The 24,618-nt window shown below is 42.7% G+C and overlaps 1 protein-coding gene and 1 long non-coding RNA gene across 7 annotated transcripts in view; one reads left to right on the forward strand and one right to left on the reverse strand.

Annotated features, from left to right (window-relative positions):
* Positions 1-23,058, reverse strand: part of LOC309631995 — a 40,053-nt gene extending 16,995 nt beyond the window's left edge. Inside the window, exons 1-2 of the long non-coding RNA XR_014246685.1 lie at positions 14,116-23,058; positions 1-13,107 (exon numbers count right to left, since the gene is read on the reverse strand). The exon at positions 1-13,107 is cut by the window's left edge and continues 16,995 nt beyond it. This is a non-coding gene — a long non-coding RNA (uncharacterized lncRNA). The remainder of the gene's footprint in view (positions 13,108-14,115) is intronic.
* Positions 1-24,618, forward strand: part of DPP6 (dipeptidyl peptidase like 6) — a 1,033,290-nt gene that overhangs the window by 589,774 nt on the left and 418,898 nt on the right. The window lies entirely within an intron of this gene.

Genomic DNA, 24,618 nt, shown 5'->3' on the forward strand with positions numbered 1-24,618 from the left:
CATTAATATATTTAAAATACTTCAAACAAGCCTGGCACATACTGAGCACTCAAGAAGTGTTTGTTTGGTATTACTGTCGTTGTTCTTAGGGCCAGTATTGACAGCAGTAATAGTAATAATATTTACCAGTGTTTCTCTTCTAAGTAGAAAAACAAAAGATGGGTCAAGAAAGTCATGTTCTTTGTCCCATCTTTCAATAAAAATGAGACAAAGCACATTTCTTTTTAAAAGTAAAGGATTTTCCTGTACCTTTAATGTGAGGTACAGTATTCGGTGTGAAGGGGGCTAAAAGCCAATTTCATCAATTACCTGCTTTGGTCTTTGTTAGATTAAAGCTGGAAAAGCAGGTTGGTTTCTTATTTCCTTGAGCCAAATCCTAGTATTCGGTTTGTGTGGTTTGGTTTTTTTGTTGTTGTTGTTGTTTCTTTTTTTGAAGGACTGGAGAGCGCTCACTGGTCTTGAACCACTCTTGAAAAGGTGGTTGAACCATGATTCAGTCGAAGGAACTGCTGAGCTAGAGCCAGCCCTGGGTTTGTTTGTTTGATCTTTCTTAATGTAATCTTTTTTTTTTTATCTGGGGATAATTTTAGGTTTTCAGAAAGTTGGCAGAGATGGTACAGAGAGTTCTTGTATACCCCTCCCCCAGTGTCCACATTGGTAACAGCTTACTTTTCCATGCACGTTAGTCAAAACCGAGAAACTGAGATTGGTGAGTTGCATTAATTAAACCCCAGACTTTACTTGGATTTCACCAGCTTTTCCCCTGATGCCCTCTTTTTTGTTCCAGGATCCAATTCTGAACCACATTGCATTTGGCTGTGATGTCTCCCCAGTGTTCTCTGGTCTGTGACTGTTTCTCACTTTTCCCTTGTTTTTCCTGACCTTGAGTCATTTATTTATATCAGTACCGTTATAGGCTAAATCATGCCTCCCCAGATTTATATGCTGGGGTGCTAACCCCCTGGACCTCAGAATGTGACTGTGTTTGGAGACAGGGTCTTTCAAGGGGTAATTTAGTTAACATAAGGTCAGGTGGTGGGGCGGGGGAGCTTCATCTAATCTAACTGGTGTCCTTATAAGAAGAAGTTGGGACATAGATATGCATAGATCGATAACCGTGTGAAGACAAAGAGAGAAGACAGCCACCTCTAACCCAGGGAGAGAGGCCTCAGGAGGAACCAGCCCTGCTGGCACCTTGACCTTTGACTTCCAGTCTCCAGAACCTTGAGGAAGTGAATTTCTGTTGTTCACGTCACTCAGTCTGTGGTGTTTGTTACGGCGACCCTAGGGAACTAATATGAGTATGGACTCATATAAGCTTATTTTACACTTTTTGTCAAAATCCAATTCTCTGTTGTTTATATCATTGCTCAGATTGTCCCAGCTTTGGCCACTGGGAGCTCTTTCAGGTTGGTCCCTGTGTTTCTTTGACGTGTCCCATACTTTTGATATTTGAGCACTTCTGTTCCGGTACCACGAGATAAGCCAGGCTCATCATGTATTTTCCTTACCCTGGCCCTAGAAGCAGCCATTTCCCCCAAAGAATGCAGTTTCCTTTTATTTTAAAATGGCATCTAGAAACCAAGATCTGTGGTACCAGGTTTTGATTCTTGACCTGTGGCAGCAGCTGGTTCTGGTTCTGGTTCTGGAGCAATACTATCTAAAGCCCGGACTCATGCCTGACAAACCATTTCTCTATGTGGACACATGTCTCTCTCCAAGGTACTGATCATGAAAGGCTCTTCTTGTCCTGGGGAAGAGAGAAAAACATGTAAAAATATAACATTTCAGCACAATTACAGTCATTCTCTGTTCACATTTGTGAAACTAATAAAGGAAAGAAGCTATATCACTTGGATGAAATAAATTCAAAATCTTAGAGTTTAATAAGTAGTACCTGTTTCTTTGCAAATCCATCCCTTGAAGAGGACAAGAGAGCCTCTTTAAAGAGAAAATATGATGAGGCACTGTCCAAGATGTTATGTGAACAAAGATCACATGATTTCAGATTTGCCTAACACCATGTCTTAGTGATGACAGTTCAAGAGGAAATGTGCTTAAGCTGTGGCTTGAAGGGTTGAGTTGAGATGGGTGCATTTCCTGACAGGTAAGATTAGTGGATTCCGGAGAAAGCAGTAATGAGGTTTACAGAATTTTCTTCTAACTCTACTAATAAACAGGTGCAGGCTGGCTTAAATGTCTACTTGGATTAAAATGTTTCAGATTCAGTATTTCATTGGATATAAACGCTTTTTCCCCCCCGTCACTGAAGCATACAAGATCTTAAAATTCTTCTTGTTCTGTGCACATATGTTTGATGGTACATATCTTTGGTTAACCAGTATTGTGATATACTGTGTCTTCCTAGTATGTTTATCTCTGGAGAGAGAGGCAAGAGGCAGTGCAGGTTGGAATTAAATAACCAGATATTATTTTTCACTTAAGGATCTTTAATCAATGGATGTTAAGAGCAAAATGGATTCTGCATTATTACTGCAGTTGATTTTTTAATTTTTACTGGTAATAAGCATTAAAGTCCCTTAGTGTGAGACAGTTTGTTTCTTTCCTTTTAAAAAATTAAGTTTGGTGTTTTTCCTTAGAGCCTGATTCACTTGCTAGACTAAAAAGCATTTAAAAACATTGTTTAACATATGGGAAAACACACTGTCACAGTTCTATCTTTTTATAAAGAAATAAGTGCACATTTGGTTCCCTAAGAAAATATGAACTTTTATAGTTAACTCTTAGGAATGAAGAAATATGTGTCCACAAGAATTGCCTGAAGTAGTTTTGACCTGAGAATATCTTCTGCCCCAATCCTGTGAAAAATTCCCATCAAATCAGACACTTTTAGGACTGGATAGATCCTTGAATGGTCCTCTACCTTTAGTGAAACCACTCCTAGGTAACCTTTATAAAGAGAACACTCGTTGATGTTCAGCAGAAATGTCACAGAGATGGACCTGTGATAACATCCTTAAAGTCCCTGTCTTTGAAGACAGTCACACTGGGGGTTAGGGCTTCAACATGAAATTGCGGGGGGACACAATTCAGTCCATAATCATGGATTTTCAGTTTCCTCAGTAAAAGCTTTATCCCCCAATTTCCAGCAGCTCCAGAGAAAGAGAAGCAACATTTTTTTACATAAGAAATCTTTTGGAGCTCTGCATTTCTGTACTCCACTGACTCAGTGCTGCCTAGTCAGGATGACTTTATTTCCCCGCTTGTTGACTTTACTTGATCCTCTCCTGGTTTCTGCCCTGCCAAGGGTGCTTGTCTGAGCAGATGAAGCATCCCACGTGCTCACAGGGGTAGCCTGCTCGGCCCTAAAACCTTAGGTAACTTGGTCCAGTGTCTCACAGGTCCTCGTTATAAACACCTTCCTAATCTGAGTCCTCTGGTTGCCATTTTAGAATGTTCCAAGTGGAGTCTGAGAAACAGTGGCGTCGTCACCTGAAAGTTTATTAGAAATGCAGACTCTCCGGCCCCACCCCGACCTCCCGAATATTAACATTCCTCATTAATATTAATGTATGAATCCTCATGAGTATTAAGATTCCTCATGAATATTAAAGTTTGAGAAACACTGCTCTAGACTGGTCCTTGATATGAATAAAAAACGGCTACGCACAGCCGTGTAGCACAGGGAGATCAGCTCGGTGCTTTGTGACCACCTAGAGGGGTGGGATAGAGAGGGTGGGAGGGAGGGAGACACAAGAGGGAAGAGATATGGGAACATATGTATATGTATAACTGATTCACTTTGTTATAAAGCAGAAACTAACACACCATTGTAAAGCAATTATACTCCAATAAAGATGTTAAAAAAAAAGAAAAAAAAAAGTAGGGAAATCGTGATGGTATAAAGAGACATAAAAGACATAAAAAAAAAAGAAAAGGCTATCCAAAGCCGAAGCATTGTTTCACTATAATGAGTCAACACATTGAATAAAAATTTCTAAGAACCAAACAAACAAAAAAAGCAGCTTACCCACCCCAACTTCTAGCCACTTGAGCTATAGTTAAATTCCCCTTCACTCTCTTGTACTTTGCTTAAGTAAACCTAGTCACTCCAGCTTTTCCTTAGGGAACTCATTTCCCTAAACAGTGTATCTGATGTTTCTATACCTACTTGCAGAATTATTCAGTTATTCAGAGATCACAGATCTGTTTCTATGCAACCTGTTGCATATTGCAGGAATCTTTTTGATAGTAAGGTAATCTCTGGTGAATCACAAGGTTGAAATACAAAGATAGCAAGGTAGCTAATAGTCATTGTTTTGGGAAATTTTTGTTCACCATCACCACCTTTTATTCATATACCATTTTGATTTTCTACAGAAAAAAATAGGGGATAGTATTTGAATCCATTCACCTGAAGCCACAATTTAAGTAATTTTAGTTCTGGATATTTATTTTGTATTAAATACACAAAGGGTTTTATAAATATGTGTTTCAGATAGTAATCCCTTCTCTGTTTAGTTTTTTTCATTGTTTATCATTGGGTTTTAGATGTATGAATAAGGTGATGTGAGTCAAATGCTTTCCTTGCAACTGCTTGAAAAATTCAATAACCAATTATTTAGAATAATTGAAAATTAAGTGAAAATCAAAATGAGTATAAAGTTTTCTTTTTTCCCCCACCAATAATGCATGCTCATCTTTATTCCCCCAAATAAAAATTGCCTGCTTTCTCATAAAAAGTAATGATCTAACAATCACAAAATGCTTTGCAGAACATGTTCTTTCAGCATTAGTGCCGTATAGAATTTTTTTGAAAGACACCAATGAGAATAAATGAAGCATACAATTTGTAAATTGCCTGGATTTTTGAAGTCATTGTGCCCATCATTTCCATTGAGAGGAAAACGGTTCTGGTACCTGACATCTTCAGACGGCATAGTGTTACAGCATCTCGTGACTTTTGCCAAAGAGCCACTTTAAAACTCTGCCTTTTGATTTGCCACCATTAATATTGGCTTCTATTTTTCAAGTCTATAATTTCGGCTAATATGAACTTGGCTCAGGACTGTTACTGCTCAGACTACCAAAATTCAGATACACCTGAAAGAAATAGAAGGAAGAGCTTTTCTGTCAGAAAGAAATGCTTTTCAACCTTTTAGTTTCCTCTCCCATGCTGGTTATGTGGTATAATTTAATTAAAAATAAAAAGGAAACTTTTCTTTGTAAGATATGTAGTTCGGATCAGTCTTCTCAAAGCCTCCCTTTACTTAATCATCTTTATAAACCCTTTAATGGTTCTCAGTTTCCTGTAAGATAAAATAGAAATTTCCCATCTTGAAATTCAAAGCATCTTCAGCTGAACTCCATCTCCCCTAACACTTCTTTCCATCGTCTCTCTCTGCTCCTCTTTACAAATACCCTGCTGCAAATAACCTACAAGGTATATACCAGGCCTGACTCAGTCATTCCTCAGAGCCTGGATTAGTGAGTTATCTATTGCTGCAAAACAAATCACCCCTAAACTTGATGGCTTAACACAACATTAGTCCTTTATTATTGCTCGTATTTTCTATGGGTCAGGAAATTTGGTGTGAATGGAAAGTGTATGCAGTGTTGCTAAGTTTTCTGGGAAACTTGTTTGATATTGCAAATTCTCTCGATTGTGAGGTCTGAGGCACAAATGTAAATGGGAGACTAACGTGACATTAGCTTGGCTACTTGGTCTGACCTGACTCTTCTGAGGTTGCAGGCAGATGTTCGCCAGGGCTGGGCTGGGCTGGGCTGGGGCTGGAGGACCCACTCCTGGCTCACTCGCATGGCTGGCAAGTTAGTGCTGGCTGTTGTCTGGAAGCCTCAGTTCCTCTCTCCACAGGGCTGCTTGGGAGCCTCATGGCAGGGTGGCCTCTTCCATATGATCTAAAAGGCCAAGGTGGACGCTGTGATGGCTTTTATAATCCAGCCTCAGAAGCTAAATGCTGTCATTTCCACCATTTTCTATAGGCCACACGGAGCCAGTGCAGATTTAATTTGGAAGGGGGACCCCACCATGGAGCGAATAACAAGAGTGTGGATTGCAAGGGCTGTCTTGGAGGCTGGCTGCCTCAGAGCCTTTTCTCACGCCAGCAGCGCTCATCCCATCCCACCTCTCCACTCTTCCTCCCACGCACAGGAAAACCCCTCTGCCCCTGTGGACCTTCCTGACCCACCCTAGATGGAGTGCAACCCCTTAGCACGTATTATTACCTTTACCAATCAGGCAGTGTATGCTGTCTTTGCACGTAGAAGTTACACCCAGGTAAATCATTCAAGGACAAGGTTCTAACTCTTAGAACACACTTCATGTGGTAGATTTCTTAATGTTCATTACTCAGAATTAAGAAGGTAAATCTGCATAGGATATATTCAAAACCTCCAACGATCTTTGTCTTTGGCTGAAGTTAATTTGCATGCCTCAAGCATGCTCAAATTTGGTGTGAATGGAAAGTGTATGCAACATTGCTGAGTTTTCTGGAAAACTGGTCTGATATTGCAAATTCTCTAGGTTGTGAGATCTGAGGCACAAATGCAGATCTTAATGTGGCATTAAGATCCTGACCGCAAGGTGCTAATCTTGATTCCCTTCTGAATAAGTAAAGGAGATTAAATTAAATTCAGAATGATTTTAGTTTTAAGTTTCAACCTAGTAGTTGAACCCTTTTAGAATTATAAATCCAATAATGGTGGTATTGGGCAACCTTCTGTCATCTAGAACATTCTTTCCTTGGCTGGGCCAGAGAAGCACGTTCTCAGGATTGGAGATGATGAGCCATTTTCCCCATTAGAGACACTCATCTTTCAGATTGAGTTTGACAGCTCCTCCGCAGTATTCAAACACCACGGTGATTTTGGACGAAGCAAGGCCAGAAGTGTATTGGATGGGCTTGAAATGGAACATATACCCCTCCCTGACCCTCTCTGCCCTCGTTTTGGAGTTTCATTACTCTTTTGGGAGAAACATTTCCATGGTTATACTCCTACTAAATTCTGCCTGTCCGTATAGTTAGTCTTACTAATTTGAACAAATAAGGGTCAAACTGGATGACAGAAATGCAGTTTTCTTGTTTTCACATGCAAGCAGTAACCTCCATGGACATCAGGAAACATTTCCAAATAGAGGTTCTGGGAAGTGCATGGTCCCCCCCTTTCTTTCTATATGCAAACAAGTAATATGCCAAATCTCTTAAGCAATTCATTTCTCAAGTGGGTTAAGCAGGTTCCTTAAAATCATGTTTATACAGCATCAGCTTGCTTGCCAAGGCCTTTTTAGCTGTAGATTAAAAGTCTGCAGTCTACCTGATGACCCAGGTCAAGTTATGACGCGTTCAGATCATGGGTGACTGACCCACATGATCACTTTCAGTGTGTGTCTTCAGAATGCATGGCCTCTCGCCAAGGATGTGAGTGAAGCAAGGCCCAGGTGCCCAGCCTCTTTGACTTTAGGGTGATCTCAGACAGCCTCTCCCCACCAGTCACCTTCCAAACGGGCTCAGTGACACCTGAAATTCCTTAATTAGAATATATTTCTGTCTTTGTGGTTATAATGCTTTTCCAAATTTGTCTGCATAGAATTCACCCAGGGATCTTGTTAAAATGTAGATTTTGTTTCCGTAGATCCGGGGTGAAGGCTGTATGTCCTGCTAGTCTGTACCATACGTGGAGGTATTAGAACGCATAAACCTCTAGAAAAATAACACCCAACCCTTGGCTAATTGAAAATCACACGTGCAGTACAGACCACTCACACAGGCTCCAGCCATGGAAGTGCCCCAAGCACCTGAAGTATCATGTGCTCTGACCTGAATCGATGATTTTTCCCTCCGGTTTGTCCCTACCCCTCCTCCTCCCCCCATCCAAAAAAACCCCCCAAAACCAAAAAAATCCCAACAGCTACAACAAAGAGGGAAAAGGTGGGTTTCACCTTCCTTGCTGTCTCGTCTGGGCCATAGCCCCACCACCCACCTCTGCACCCTCCAAGTTAGCAGTTACGTTCATCTCCTCTCCTTCCCATCCTTCACCCCTGGGTCCTGTGATGAAGGCTGCAAGGTGCCCCCCTACACTTCCTCCTTCCTTCTTCACCTCCACCCTCATCACCTCTTGCCTAAGCCTTTTCAACCAGCGCGAAAGCCACCTCTGCTCTTCTCCTTCACTCTTCACCCTCTGCCTGGGGGCTGTTACTAATGCACTGATGGAATAGTATCGATTCTCCTCTTTAGACACTTTCAGTGGTTCCCATGACCAAAAGCCTTGCTCATGTGGTCCGTTTGGTTACCAGTTATGGCCACATCACAGTCACACAGGGACATGTACCCTGTCGTGAACAGGGCATGCCTTTGCCAGTAACATTCTCCCCTCCACGATGCCATGACAGAGCCTGCAGAAGTCTGCTCACCTTCCAAGGCTCTGCCTAAATCCCCACCTTCTGCACGAAGGCTTCCCCAGCTCCACCACCAGTGGAGATCCAGGTCAGGATAGGCAGCCCCGGCTCGCCCGCCAGAGCATTTGGCATTTGGAGGGTCTTTTACTTCTGTTAGTATTGTTCGTTTAGTTCTTCTTACTGGATTGTAAATTTGGGATGACGGAGACTGTGTTTTATTAACCTTTTTGTCTCCTTAATCAGCTAGTGCAGGAACCTGTTTACAAGAGGTGCTTAATAATTTATCAATTCAGTGAATGGGTTTCTTGGATTCTTTTCTTGAGAGTAGATTTTGTGAAAGGAGAGTGGAAAAGATTAAAGGATACTACATAATGAAATAATAAATGGTGCAAAGAGGGAAAGCTGGGAGAGATGGTGCCAAATATCCCTGAAACACAGATTTATCCTGGAGCTGTAGATGACATTGAAGAAACAACCATGACATTGTAGGGAAACCATACCTCTCCCTACTCTTTACTTCTCATGCTTTTTACCACCTGGTTATATCTCTTCTACCCTCTTGGGGAATTTTATATTAAAGATTATTTTCCTGTAATTTTTCATTCCCTTTATAACTGTGAGAGACAGCTCCCACAGGAACACGAGACTGAGAATCAGTAAGGCACACAGCTCTGCTATCAATTTATTAACGAGCAAGCACTAGAAAGGTGAGGTCTAATGTTTGAGGCCAGGTAGTCCAAACACCTCCGACCACGAGTCCACTGTGGCGGAGCCTGTGAATTTCAGCTCTTTGAGGTCAGAATGTCCACTGTGTTTTAGGCATACTGTTGCAAGTTAATGAAAATTATATCAGTAGTTGCAGGCAACAACTAACATTTATTAATCTTTAATGTAGTTGTAGCAGTGACTGCTGGAATGGAATATGAGTTTCAAAGAATTAAAAAATCATCTTCAGAAAAGCTTATGGCTTCATCCACAGACTTTTGTCCTGAGAGTATGAAAGAAAAACAATTGAAATGCAGTGCCATGTCACTGTTGCCTTAAAGGGATGTTGGGCTTGTCTATATCAATAAATTGGAAGGTTAACCTTTGTAAAATGCCTGCTTACTGTTTGTGTGAGAATGACTATGCGTTGGTATTAAATGAAGATCTGAGGTTTATATTTCAGACACCGTGGATGTCCTTTATTTACAGATAGTTATCCTTCCAGGAGTTACATTCATGGTTGATTCACTTTTTAAAAAAAATATATAGCTCTCAGCTTAGTTCTGATGGGTTTGCATTTTTCACATCTCTCTTGGTGACTTGATAGCCAGGTGGCCTTGAGTAAAACCAAGTCCTGTCAGAGAATGTTATTGCTGTTCTCAGAGTTGCATGTAGGGTCTCAGTTGGAGGGGTTGCTGGTGGGCACCCCTCCCACACCCCTGGTCCTGCTCTGGGCTTGTCTTCCTTTTCTTTTCTTCTCTTGGAAGTGGTTAGAACCAGAAGCCGAAGGGAAACTACAGTCTGTAAAATGGGCGAGTGTTGTTCTAGTATAGAGAGAAGAGCCTTAGAATTCTGAAGCACTTTGTGTAAAAGTTCATGGGCTCTGGAACTAGGATTTGAAGAATGATTCTTCCAGTTACTAGTATGTGATGTCAGACACCTTACTTATACCAGCTGTCACCCTCAGTTTCCACATCTGTAAGTGGACATAACAAGGTCTAATTTTCAGCGTGGTTGGAAGAATTACAGATCCTGCCTCGGGGCTAGTTCACTGCAGGAATAGAACCTTACAGCTTATGTGGCTGATATCACTCTGGCCTTTGTATGTCACCTGGCTTCATATGTCATTTCTCATCTTTGAATGTCAGTTTCTACCCTTGTAAAAAAGAGGGAATTGGACTGGATTATCTACTTGTCAGGTTGTCTAAAGACTTTGTACTGTATGGGCTGTAAACTAACACATTCAAATGGTGCCCAAAGCTTTGGGCCAATCCAGTGGGTTCAGTCAAACAAATCATTAGCAGGGAAATGAAACCAGCCATTTAATTACAGTACTGGTGTGCATCGTGTTTATTACAATGGCCCCAGTGCCCAGCGTGTAGTAGACACTCAGGAAACATTTGTTTAATGATTGAAATAACATCATATGAGTCACAGCCCCAGGAAGTAGATGGCACATTCAAAAGGAGTATTTGCAGAGATACATGATGTGGCAATTTAGAAAGGAACGGGAAGGACTAGGAGAAAGCAGTGAAAGATGGAGACATGCTGGGACTGGAACAGCAGGAGGACACTGTCACCGCATGGCCCAGGGAGCAGTTGCTGGACCCAGCGAGTTGGTTGGCCATAGAGGAAGGCCACTGGGCAGGAACTGTGCCCATAGATACCCTGACCTCTCTCCCTGACTTTCTGATCTCCTGTTAGAGCTTCCCACAGGCCCAACCCAACTAAAACCCAGAGCACAAGGAAACTAGGTAGAGGCTGGCCCTCGAGGTCCACCTTCTGGGGCAAAGAACAGGTAGAGAAGGGCGTAAAGTGAATTGTAAGGGGCAAAGGGAGAATACGTAGCATACCTGAGTAGCTGCCCATGTCAGTGTGTGTGTGTGTGTGTGTGTTGCAGGGAGGGAGGGAAGGCGGGTGGACTAAAATATTTTGTTTTGGGACCCTTTTAGTACAGGCCCAGAAATAACTACCTATTTTGTTCTAAGAGGTTTGTCTTTTCCACCAATGAAATTAATAGGGTTAAGTAATAAAGGCAGTGACTAACTTCAAAAAACAAAGATTCATTAGTCAATGCCAAGTTTAATCAGGACGTTTTAGTTTTTTTGGTTTTAGGTCTTTTTTTTTTTTGGCTGCGCTGCGCGTCTTGCAGGATCTTAGTTCCCGGACCAGGGATCGAAACTGGCCCACGGCAGTGAGAGTGCTGAGTCCTAACCACTGGACCGCCGGGGAAGTTGCTAATCAGTAGATTTTGGTGGATGGGTGGATTGGATGCGGATGACGTCCAGGATAGGTGGGGGTGGGTGGTGGAGGCATGGGCTTCAGCTAAGTTGGGATTGGCGACCAGAGGAGCATAGCAACCGTAAGACCAGAGTATTGGCCAGACAGTAACATTCAGCCAGCGAGGACCGGTCCAGAGCAGAGTCCCTGATGGGCTTGCAGTGAGGACCCAGCTACATCACAGGTGTGTCCAAACTGTCAAGGTGCTTTGGTTTTGATGACCAGGAGAGATTTAGCTTCTCTTTAATCCCAGCATCTCATAGGGAGGCACTACCTGCTGCTACTGGTTTTCAGCCTATTCAGAGATCACCTCCGACGACTGCGTAGTTGTCATTAGTACAGTTACATCTGTTTCCTCTTCACTAACCTGTGTCAGAGATAAACAACTAGACACTAGGTAAAGTGGTCAGGGCAGGTTCTCATCGGTAGTAATTCCTGCCGCAGGAGAAGGGGTCAGTGTGGACTGGACTCCGCTTCGATTTGTGCTGAGGTGCCTGGAGGTTTTGGAGGAGACGGAGGGAGTCGTGTGTGGGAGCTGCGTGTCGTCAGGGAGGTGACAGATTGTGAGGGTCGGTCAGTGCAGGGGCCAGCAGGCCAGCTGCGTCTGCAGGCTGGCAGTTGTGGGATTTTGGCTCCTACCCCCAGAGTGGCCGCCTCGAGTTTTCTCAGGCAGGCACTTTATGGGGGGCGGCGGTCAGCCTAGTGATGCGGCCTTGAGCTGTCAAGGCCGGAAACTCTCTTAGTGTTTGTTCAAGCCCTTAAGAGACCGAGGTTGAGGCCTAGGGGAGGAGAGGGCCCTGGCTAGTGATTGGTTGAGGAGAGGTCTTTGTCACCTGTTGTCATTCTTTATTGGTAGAGAACATAGCTTTCTCTGGATACCTAAATAAGAGAATATAGGAAAAATGAATACAAAACTCTGTTGTCAAAGAACAGTTTTATTGGCAAAAGGCATCTCAGTGATGATTAATGAAATGGAAAATTGTGAGATGCCTCCCTTAATCACTCTTATAAATTAACTGTATTTTGCAGCACAGCTGAAGCTTTTGATTATATTGTTTAGAGCCAAGAATGGAAAGAACTATTGAGTGTGATGATTTCCTCTTCAAGAATCCAGGAAGCACATTAGTCAGGTTATTCAAAGGTGCTGATGAAAGTTTCCAAATTTCTCTCAAATACCTTCAGTGATAGAAAAAAAATTTTAAAAAAGTCCTATCCAGGAAATAACAGAGTCAAAGAAATGTAGAGAATGATCTCTTACCCTGCTGCCATAGACTCTTTATGGAGTTTGTTTTATGGTCTTTTGTTTTCAGTGTTCTTTTTATGGAGAGAAAACGATTGCCACTTTTCCCACCGATGTGGACACATATATAAATATTTTTAGACCTCTCCCAACCAGACTGTAAAAATAATGATATTTTCTACACGATCTCTCGTCTTTTCACACTGCTGGAAAGATGGGATGCAGGTGTACCACTGGCCTGGAAACCTCTCCATTCTTGAGGCGTGGTGTTTATCTCAACGCTCTCAGGTCCCGCCCCCAGGGCAGAGTTGTGGACCATCAGAACAGGTGATCATCCAAAGGAAACATGATAGATGGTGCATTCGTTTCCTATTGCTACTGTAACCAGTTACCACAAATTTAGTGACTTAAAATAATACAAATTTATGATCTTACATTCTGAAGCTCAGAAGTCTGACGTGGGTTTCTGTTGGCTCAAATCGAGGTGTGGGCAGGGTGGCTCTCCCTCGGGTGACTCCAGGACAGAATCTGTCTTCTTGCCTTCTTCAGCGTCCAGAGGCTAGATTGCCGCATTCCTTGGCTCGTGGCCCCTTCCGTCCTCACAACCAACAACAGCCGAGGCAGAGTCTTTCTAACAACAACCCATCACTCTGACGCTGACTCTTCTCCTTCCCTCTTCCACAGTTAAGGGCCCTTGTGATTACATTGGGCCCACGGGTATAATCCAGGATAATGTCCCATTTTAAAGTCAGTGGATTGGGAACATTAATTCCATCTGCTGCCCTAATTCCCCTTTGTGATGTAGTGTAACCTATTTATAGGTTCTGGGAATTAGGAGGTAGACAACTTTGGGAAGCCAGCATTCTGCCTACTGAAGGTGAAAATGTTTATCACAATGAAGTAAGTTTCATCCAGTGCAGTTCCACATTGGCCTGTGTAGGTGCCCGTTGCACACTGTGTTCTGCTCTGTAATCATGATATGTGATAGTAAAATGCTTATCAGGGACCATGGAACTGGATTAGGAGTTAGGAGAGATGCCAGATCTATCAGTTGCCACTTGACAACTGTGTGACCTCAGGTAAACCTCCTGACCCTTAAACAAAATTTTTTCCCTTCAGTCTTCTCATTTGTAAAATGAAGGTTCTGTGTTAGGCTATCGCCATAACCTCTGCCAGAGCACTCCAAGTCTGAGAAATCCTTCTGGTCTGAGGTGAAAGGCATGAAGAATAAGTTGCTATGATGTGGTTATTGTGTTCTTTTCGATTTATTATTATCTTAGATGCTCATAAAGTTTATGCATATTTAAAGTTAATTATTTTCTCATTGTGTAATTAATGTAGATGAATCCAGTGTGAAGTGTCAGATAGATAATTTATTCTTTCCTTAAGAAGATGAACAGACTAACCCAGTAGCAACTTTCCCTCTGGAAACCAGTCATTGAGTTGTCCTAGGGTCGATGTATGGTCTTCCCAAAGGATCAGGTATGGGTTTTAACAGATGACAGTAAGACACCTTGGATGCCTTCCAGAAATAGATTAAAAACAGTTTTTATTTTTCGTATTTTAAACCCCTCGCAGACAACACTGAACAGAAATTAGAAACTCCTAAGTGGATTTGAAGTGATAAAAATAGCTGTAAAAGTTGAAGAATAACCATTTCAAGTGTTGTGTCTTCTGCGTGTAGGCAGTTGGTGCAGCCATGAACATCCCCCGTGAAGTTCAGTCATACACCTCTGAACACTGCTCTGGTCTGGACCCCAGGGCACGTCTCTCGTATGTTGGGGAAACGTTAGCTTTGTCCCGATGTGGGCTTGCTGTCCCATTGACACATGCAGGAGTGTGGCCTCAGGGTGGCTGGAACCTCTTACAACTCTTTATTTAAGGTTTGCTTGAAGACAGTTCTGTGTATTTATAGGCAACGATTGACAGTAAGTTTGAATGTTACCGAGCCAAAACACAAGATGCCATGTTGCTACAAACAAACTTAGGTGTTATTTTAGAATTAGATTCAATTTCCTTTGCCAGCAGAGAACACTGGGGGTTGGATTTTCTGAGTCATTGTTCCAAGATGGTCACAGGAGTTGTCCTGTCACTTCCCCTCTTCATCCTGCATCAAATTCACCAGGACAAGAGTATTCAAGCCAGAGGTTTGGCCAAACACTTTGGAACAATAAAGTGTATTTAAGAATTGAACATTTTGTGTTTTTTATTGTAGTATTGAGTAGGGGATGGAAAATCAGCCAGTTACAGTACTACTGGGGTCTACATTCAAAAGAGAACGTTTACAGCACAAACCTTTGGTTACTTATTTAGTTGAGGGCCTACTCAATGCAAAAGTTTTTTGTGGGAATTTGGTGAGTCATGGTGATGACATAACATGACTTCAGAGGCGTTCACAGCTCTGCGGTAGAGACAGATATGTAGAAAACCCTGCACTAGGCTTATTCCATATTGGCCGTGGTGCTTGATGGGGGCATATCTCAGCGCTTTGGAAGGTCATGGTTAGGACGTATGGTTGGAAAGTTTCTGCAGTGTAGGGTTGCTGACAACCTCACCGCAGACAAAGGAAGCGTGTCACAGGATTGAGGACTTGCTGCTCTGGCTTCCAGGTCACAAAGAGGAAGTGTTGGAATGACCTATAAAACCACTGAGAGATGATGACTTTGGAAAAACATAGCCAAGTGCGTTATTCAATATACTTTTTTAAAAACTAGAGCCATAAATACTCCAGAAAAGTTTGTATGAATAGATCATTGAACACAAAATTCCAAGAGAATCATTTGTTTGCTACACTAGGAGTTGAATATGTTTCAGAGTAATATATAAGATTTTCTGACCAAAAAAATTACCACTTCCTCTGGTAAATGCTTTTTATACATGGTTCAACAAGAGATGGCTTATTTTAATCAAATTATTTTGGTAAAGGTCTCTGTGCACATAAAAATAGCAACCAAGATTATTACTATTTTAATGTTGTAGGTAATTTATTTTATAATCCCATTTTCACTTTTTTCTCTATCTCCCTTCCCCAAATGGAGTGAATGTATAGAGATAGACACATGCATTATTGTCTTCAGTATTAATGTCCTAAAATTAGGGATAAGTGCATTCTGCATTGTTTTGTATTCATGAAGTAGTTCTGAAAAAGCTTGAGATTAAGTGAAATTCACATGCTTTTGATGATAGTTTTTGGGAGATAAATTTAAGCTTTATCTCTTAGCTTGGTGTATAGTTGAGACAGTCATAGGTATCCTCTTTATACTATGGGGTTTTTTCCGTTTCTTAGAAATAAATATTATTCAGGAGTTGAATAATATTGTGCTCAAAGTCCAGTGATTGAAAAACAACCCTCAGCCTTCAGAAGAGACTAAACTTGGCTGAAGCAGGCTGCACGTGCTAACCCAATGCTGCACGTTAATCTTAGCAGAAGTGTTATAAACATCTAAATATTTTAGCTTGGGATTTAGACATTGCTTTTCATCAATAACAGAGTAGACGTAAAGTCTATTTTTCTTCTTTCGCTCACATTGACATCAGTGTTAATTTATCTTTTGTTTCTTCTGGGTGATTCTGTATATGCATGTCTTGTGTCTTCAGTTGTGAGCTGTTCCAGGAAGGAAAGCATGTGTCTGTTGCTTCTGGAGCCGTGCAGGACCTGACCCAGCAGCCTTCAGGCACCAGGCTTTCATTCAGTGTTGAATAAACCGGATAACCAGGGGCGGCTTAGTTTTTTCATTCAAGGATTAGTTTCAGATGTACAAAATGGTGATTCAGTATCTTTCTACTTTACGTGGTATACAAAGTTACTACAATATTGTTGACTCTACTCCTTGAGCTGTACATTGCATCCCTGTGACTTATTTTATAACATCCCTCTTACTCCCCTTCACCTATTTGCCCATCCCCCCACCCCCTTCCCCTCTAGCAACCTCTAGTTTGTTTCCTGTATCTGAGTCTGTTTCTGTTTTGTTACATTTGTTCCTTTGTTTTGAAGTTAACTCCTAAAGCATTGATTTCATTGCCTTGCCCAAGATCAAACAAGAATATTTATTTAGAAAGCAGCCCTTAGGTGTGAATGGTATGGAAGCTCTAAGTCAGTGGCTGTACCTTTTAATCAAAATTATCAGCATTTTGTGGTTCATATTAATACTACAGGCAAGTAACTTCATTTAAAGAAACCTAGATAAACGTACGGCTCTGTGTTTCAAAGTCTGAATAAGATACGAATGATTTGGAAGATGGAAGAAGCAGTTAAGAATTTGGTATAACTTCTATTGAGAGATTTTTTCTGTAAAATGGGAAGTATGATTTCTTCATAGAATTTCATAAAATACTTCAATATTATTGTAAAGAAACTTTGAGAAGTCAGAAATCAGCTGCAACTATTGGAGAGAGAAAAATCAGCCTCTGTTTTTATTTTTTCTGAATGTCCCCTTTTTAGCATCGCCGTCCTGAAACAAATGAGACATTTTACTTAATACACAGGGAGTGAATATTCAGAGGAGCATTGCATTTTAAAGCTAGAAATCATTCTCAAGGGTATCTAGCCTATTTCCCCAGATGATGTAGTCAGAAAGTGTCTGCTTTAGAACCTGAGGACCTGGCCTCCGGTCCCATTCTGCTACTTCACATCTGTGTGACCTTGGGCAAGTCACTTAACCTCTCTGAGCTTCAGGTTCTTAATCTGTAAAATAAGGATCATTTGTCTTACGCTTGTTTTGATCAAATGAAATGAGTTCTGTGAAATCCATTTGAGCTGGTCGGCAGAATTCAAACGTGAACAAATTGAGGCCTTCTCTGGGAATCTAGCTAGATTGCTCTGGAGGGGGCAGCTAGGGCTAGCACCTGGCCCCTGGGAGTGCAGGGGGCAGTGACATCAGTATGGCAAGGCTCCTGCTGTTTGGAGAAGGTATATGTGTCTTTCAGATGAGGGAAAGCAGCGCCTGGGTCAGGACCTGCTGTAAACAATTCAGCTGGGTGGTGTGTTGTGACAGCCGACCTGGCTTTTGTCACTGTCCCCGCCAGCTCAGAAGGAACACCGGCACAGTGCTGTCTGTCTGGTTTCTGGAACACAGGCCATCCTTTCTGACAGTTCCAAAGTGGAGGCACTTTCGGCCGCTGCCCATCACCAGAGACTCAAAACACAAGTGTCCATCCACCTTCCTAGCTGTTCGGATGCTGGAAGTTTCTTTTCCTGGGGCCTCTGTCGGGCTCAGGGCTCCGAGCTGCTTCCCTCTCCTTCAGGCCAGGCTCTGCCAACAGCCCTGGACTCTCAGACTGGCTGCTGTCTCTGTCTCGGGAGCGATGTGTGTCCTGGGAGCAGACAGCTCTCTGGCCCGGGGCTGGCTTGGCGCTGCAGGTCACCCGGGAGGTGCCAGGGCTGTAGAAATGTCCTCTGAGCAGTCACTTTCACTTCCAGGACGATACCACAGAGGGGTGTTAGTATTATTTTCCAATGGTAACAGGCGCTGCTCACTGGGCCTGCTCCACGCTAGGCCTTCTCCCGGACACGTCACTGTCCCCCTCACTTCAGTGTCACAAGGTGTATGTTGTCCCCAACTTACCGCTGATTACACTGAGCATCAGTTCAATGCATGGTCCGTGTCAGGGACAGGATGTTTGGGGATGTTGAAATCTAACCCCAAGTGAAGGCATTTGGAGGTGGGGCCTTCAGGGGGAATTCATGCCCTTGTAAGAAGAGGCCAGAGTGCTGGTCAGCTCCCTTCCCGCCACGCAAGGACACGGCGAGAAGATGACTGTCTCTGAACAGGAAGGGAGCCTTGACCTAGAACCAACCCGACCATATGGCACCCTGTTCTGGGTGTTGACTGAAAAAAAATGCACAACATGAGCGTCGTGAGTTGAGTTTTATTTGGGGCAAAATGAGGACTATAGCCCAGGAGACAGCCTCTTAGATAGCGCTGAGAAACTGCTCCGAAGAGGCCGGGGGAAGGGTCAGTATAGATGTGATTTTGGTGAAGGGGGAACGTGCAGCAAACACACATTTTGGCAGAAGGTGGCTGCGAGTCACGAGGAGCAGACGTCACCGTGAAGGATTTTAGTGCTTTTCTAGATACGGGGAGATGCAGGAATTGCGCTCATAAAATCTTGTCCTGGAAATACCCAACTATCTGAAGGCCTGTTCTGCCAGTTTTTCCCAGAGCACAGAGGGCTTCCTTCCTGCTCTCCACCCTGAGCTCCTTTCAGGGGGTGTTGACGGTCAGCGGCTGCAGTGGTTTGTGACTTAGTCCTTGTAGAGGCAGATGGCAAGTGCCAGTTTTTAGTTGGTATGGGACTTCCAGCCTAAAACTGTGAGGAATAAATTTCTGTTGTTTAAGCTGCCCAATCTGTGCTTTTTTGTTACAGTGGCCCAAACTGACTGAAGACAGTCACTTAGCTAGCAAAGGTGGAGGCAAGTCCAGCTGTGTCTGGATTTCTAAGGCCCAGGGTCATTTGAATGCTTCTTTCCCCAAGTGGAGTTAAGTCTTTTCCATTCAGGAAACAAGCATTATGTGTTGAACATCACCACTACTAAGCCCTGATCCTACGGTGATGGCTCATAATGAGGTCCTGTCCCCAAGGTGCTTATTCCAGGAGCGCTCAGTAGGAAGGACGAGACACGTGCCACAGCGACCACATGGGAGGTGAAGAGACATGTCGCGTGAGGGCAGGACCCTTCACTTCTCCCAGAGCCTGCCCAGTGGTCGAGGACAGACTCCGGCACCCTCAGCCCTGTGCCCTGTGCCCTGCGGGTGCAGCCTGGGCCCATCGCTCCCATGGCCCGATCTCAGTCAGGGCTGGAAACTGGATCTCGTCCGGTCCCGACCCTTGGCTTCGCCACCCCCCCACTTCCCTGGACAGAAGAGGGAGGTGAGAATAGGCAGGTCATCTCCATAAAGTAGTTTCTGTTGTCCAAATCATTCAGAGAAGTGAGTAGTGGAAATAATAGTCAATGTCATTTATCTTCAATTCGGTTAACCTGCAATTATGTTAAATAAGGCTAGTTTTAAGTATTTAGGTTCTAGTGAACCCCATGTACCAAGCTGGCTGGGTTTTGTGATATTTTGTGTGTTATTTTTATGATTCTCTTGAAAATTGCTTATAGGTAACTGCTGTTTTACAAGAATATTTACAATATTCGTATGTTCTGGTGCTGAATGTCAATGTTGCCATCACTTAGTAACCATAGTCACAGTTTATTAGTCAAATATTTACGGCCCTGAATAACTTGAAATTCGTTGTTTGATAGATTTCTCAATATTTGGGGGAAAATGGGGGTAAACGTGGTAAAATGAGATAGTCCTTTAATAGGAGTATACTCCTTTCTCAACACCGACCTGGGGGCTTCAGGTAGGAAATATGTACATATATCCCCTCTGCAATCAGGAAAGAAAGTGCTGTTGTTTGTACCCCACGATCATGTTTAGACCAGCCTTTGAGCAGCTGTAATGAATTTTATAATCCATTTGAGTTTTTGTTGTTATTTATTTATTCATCTATTTATTTACTCACTTGTTTACTTACCAGTAGGTGCTAGCTAAAAGCTTACGTATGCTGAGCTTCATTTTTAAATTGAGTTTTACTGAAATAGGTAAGACACAGGAGTGGGCATAAAACATCGTGAGTTCTCTACTGACCATGTGACCGGTCACCCACACTGCTTCTGGTGAGGTGAGGGGAAATCGCAGGCAGCGAGTGGTCTCTGATGAGAGGTGCGCTAAGACTGCAGTCAGTGAAGCCAGCCCAGCGGCGGGGTGGGCACTGGTGCTGGAAGATGCCAGCCAGAATCTTGTTCCCACGTGGGCATGTTTCCAAACTATTTTATTCCATGCCAGTGAGTGGAATTTTGCATTTGAAAAATTGTCCTCACAAACCCTTACTTTCATGTAATTGTTAGGTGTTGTAGAGAATGTGGATTTGTGATTTGGGTAGCAGTCACAGGTGGACAGTGCCACTGATATGTTTAATAGGTAGAAACCTTTTGTGCCTCTTATTCTAATATTCTGAGCAAGAAAATTGGCTTTCCTCAAGACCTCTTCAATTAACATTGTCAAAAAAGAAAGTTAAGGTTTCCCATCAGCTAGAGAGAAATGCCAGTAAGGAAAATAGAAAGCCTCTTACGAGTTTCAAGCAAAGCAGTGTCTTCAACTTTTGAGGGTGCCCCTAAGCACGTGCAGCAGTGAACCCTCAGTGGTGTAGCCTTGAGAAACTGTATGAATGTTAGATGTGAACTATTTATCCCCTTGCATGGACAAGGCAACTGCAGTTCAAGCAAGACCTCCTGGCTATGTACTTTATACATTCTGATCAACCTGGAAAGCAAATAATTCATTTAGGATCCTAAAAAACACTGTATGTGGCACTGTGGCAGGAGGTTCCCTAGAGGAACTTCACATTTAATGGGAAGGAGACCAGTCAGTCTAGGCTGAGGCTGAGAGCTAGTTGAGTGTAACAGATAATAAATGCTTCCTCCTCTCATGGTGGGTACGGTTCAACTTTAGGGCATTCAGGGTCACGGCAGGAAACCTAATCCAGCTCACATGGTTCAGGACTGTTTGCAGAGAGGTATGAGCAGGGTTAAGGGAGCAATCAGAGACGTGAGCCCCAGGGAATAACAGCCCCCTGAAACTGATACCTGCCCTAAACTAAGCCTGAAGGGGCAAAGGGCGGACCCCCAGGGGACGTAATCCTGAGAGGAAGCCGCCCTGACCAGGCAACCTGGGCGGAGCAGGGAATCCCTGGCCCTCTCCTCCTTCCCAGATGTCTCCTACCCGGACCTCCTGTAGGCCAACCTGTTTTATTCATTTATTTTTTGAAGTATAGTTGATTTAAAATGTTGTGTTAGTTTCAGGTGTACAGCAAAGGGATTCAGTTTTATATATATAAAGTATACATATTCTTTTTCAGATTCTTTTCCCTCATAGGTTACTACAAAATATTGAGTAGAGTTCCCCATGCTGTACAGTAGGCCCTTGTTGATTATCTATTTTATATATAGTAGTGTGTATATGTCAGTCCTAACCTCCTAATTTATCCCACTCCCCCCCTCCACTTCCCCTTTGGTAACCATAAGGTTTTCTTTTGTGTCTGTGAGTATACTTCTGTTTTGCAAATAAGTTCATCTTTATCAGTTTTTTTTAGATTCCGCATATAGGTGATATCATGCAGTATTTGTCTTTGTCTGACTTACTTCACTTAGTATGATAATCTCTAGGTCCATCCATGTTGATGCAAACGGCATTATTTCATTCTTTTTTATCTCTTGGCCAATCTGAAGCCATCAGCAAGATGTGCAGGGGGGCAGCTTGTAGTGTCAGAGGCCAGCCTTCCAGGACACGGAGCAGGGGGGGAGAAGGGGGCAGAGTGAAGTTGGGAAGGGGCAAAGGGAGAAGCCCCAGCACAGGTGCCCTTGAACTCTCCCTTTGGAAGATGAGAAGGGTAAAGCATATTGGAGAAGATGAGCTGGGCTTTGTATCCGGTGGGATTGGCGACCCCGAGCTGAACATTAAGCTCTGAACTGTGTCTCAAGACAGCAGCCTGAACATTCCATTCTTAAACCAATTTTGAGGGAATTTGCTAAACTGATTTACCTGGGCACAGGTATGTGGTGAGAAGTTCCTGTGGATACTGGTTCTCATACCTTCGTCATTATAAACATCACCTGTGCAGACTGTAAAACATGACTGGTCTCTGCTCCAACCCCCAGAGACTTCAGTTCAGGAGGGTTCAGAGGCCGCAGGAATCTGCATTTTAACATCACATCCAGGGGTTCTCAGAAATTCTCTAGCAGCATTTTGAGAAATACACATTATTTCAAGTAATCTTTCTTGCCCTGTTAATTTGTTTCTTTCCTGGGGACTAGATAATTATTATTTCTTTTGTCCAAAAATCTTTGGATGGCTATGTTTGGAGATGGTAATTAAGTTCTGGTCTGGGCCATTTTTCTTAAGATAAGTAGACTAATTACCTTGACATTTCCTTGTAGATCCAATTTTCTACCAAGATAGTCACTGTTTGCTTCGCTTTAAGCTCCCCACAAGGTCTCTTCATCTGTTACATAATATCCAAAGTAAAACAAATATTTCTGTTTTTCCTTTCATGTTCTACACATCATGGTTAAAACCATGCCTTGGGTCTCCTGAATACATAAAAAATTGTGGTCATTTTTTAAAAAAAACAGTTTTATCTGTCACAACAGTAATGCTATCCTTAAGTTTAAGTGCAGTATTTAAAGACATTGGATCATAAGGTAATGACTTAAACTGGCTTGATCAAATTAAAATTAAAAATTAGCAATATGAATTTGGTTTAAAATATATACTTACCTGGATTGTTCTTGATGTGTGTAACTTCCAGGTATCTAAAATTTTGCCACTTCAAGTGCAGACTTTGTTTTAATATATTCAGGTAGAAATTATTTAAGAATGTGCCATGTAAATAGCTGCTGTTAAACAAAAAAACCCAACACCATAAACTGCATTTTCCCTTTTGTTACTAATGCAGAGGCATGATTTTGCACACAGATGCAGTAGGACCTGCAGGTCTTTAGATGTGCCTGCTGTTTGCCCCACGAGGGGATCCAGACTGGCCTCTTCCAGCTGGTTCTTCTGTCTTTAGTGTCACCAGGTGCTTCTCACTCGTCCTGTGTCTGATATTCTCTTCCGTTTTTCCCCCTCAGTGCATTTTAAATTCTTTTATTCATATTTCTTCTTTCCACCTTTTGTTCTGAGCTGCTCCCTGCCGCTGTGCTGGGTGTTATTGAGATCATTAGCGTTTTCTAATCAGGGCGCTTTATCTTTTGGTCTGCAGAGTGGAGTGAATTCCTCTCTTGGGTATTTGCTTCTCTTCAGCCTGTTTGAACAGTGCTTCTTGGACTCTGAAACTTCTTTGTTGTTGTTGCTTTTGTGCTCGTAGCTGTGCCAGAGGGCAGAGAATTTCATTGAAATCCTGAATTCAATACAAATGAACTTATTTACAAAACAGAAAGACACAGACATAGAGAACAAATTCATGATTACCAACGGGGGAAGCAGGAAGGGATAAATTTGGATTAACATGTACACACTACTGTATATAAAATAAACAAGGACCTGCTGTAGAGCACAGGGAACTCTACTCAATACACTGTAATGACCTATATGGGAAAAGAATCTGAAAAAGAATGGATATATATGTATGTATGATGGAGTCACTTTGCTGTACACCTGAAACACAACATTGTAAATCAATTATACTTCAGTTTAAAAAAAGAAAATCAGTCGATCAATTAATCCTGGATTCAGGGGGCATCAACTGCGTGCGCAAGGTGGTGGAGGGGCCTTGAGGGAGCAGCAAAGGCAGAAAGAGGAGGAGTCACGCCGCCCCGAGTGGTCCTGTGACTCCCTCCCGAGGGCTGCGCAGGGCGGCCCGTGTCCCACTGACTTCACCGGTGAGGATTCCTCACCGCAGCCCCATTGCCGTCTCAGTGACCTGGGGACCACTCAGAGTCGTGCTTTCTGCTTTGGTCCACTCTTAGGTTCCTTGGGCAATTATTGGCCAACTGTTATCTTTGTTGTGCCCTTTAATGAAAGATTAGAGCCGCCAATAACGAAGATTAAGTAAATGAGCCAGTAGAACAGAAATGGGTGTGTGCATCCAACAGGCTGACGTGATAGATATTGATGGACGTGTGTCAGTTGCTAAATGTTATCTGAAACTTGTTCTTGCAGTCTTAAAGTCAGTTGTCGTCCTCTGGATATGGAAATACAATGATTAGAAAGCTGTTTTACCATCCTGAGATACACGCACCGTTGATTTTGTAATTTGTTGCTACTTTCTACTTACGGTAAATGGTCCATGATACATAAAAGAAATTTATGTCAGTGCTGTTCATGGTGAATAAATATTAGAAAGAAAATACATTTAGACAATAGACTGGAGCCCTGTAATGGGAGATCCTGCGGTTCAGTTTGTGTGGTTTATTTTCTCTCAATAATTTTAATAGTTGCTATGTAAATATTTTCCTTTTGGGGGGATT

The sequence above is a fragment of the Balaenoptera borealis genome, assembly GCF_965194805.1.
Source record: "Balaenoptera borealis genome assembly, chromosome: 7".
NCBI lineage: Eukaryota > Metazoa > Chordata > Mammalia > Artiodactyla > Balaenopteridae > Balaenoptera > Balaenoptera borealis.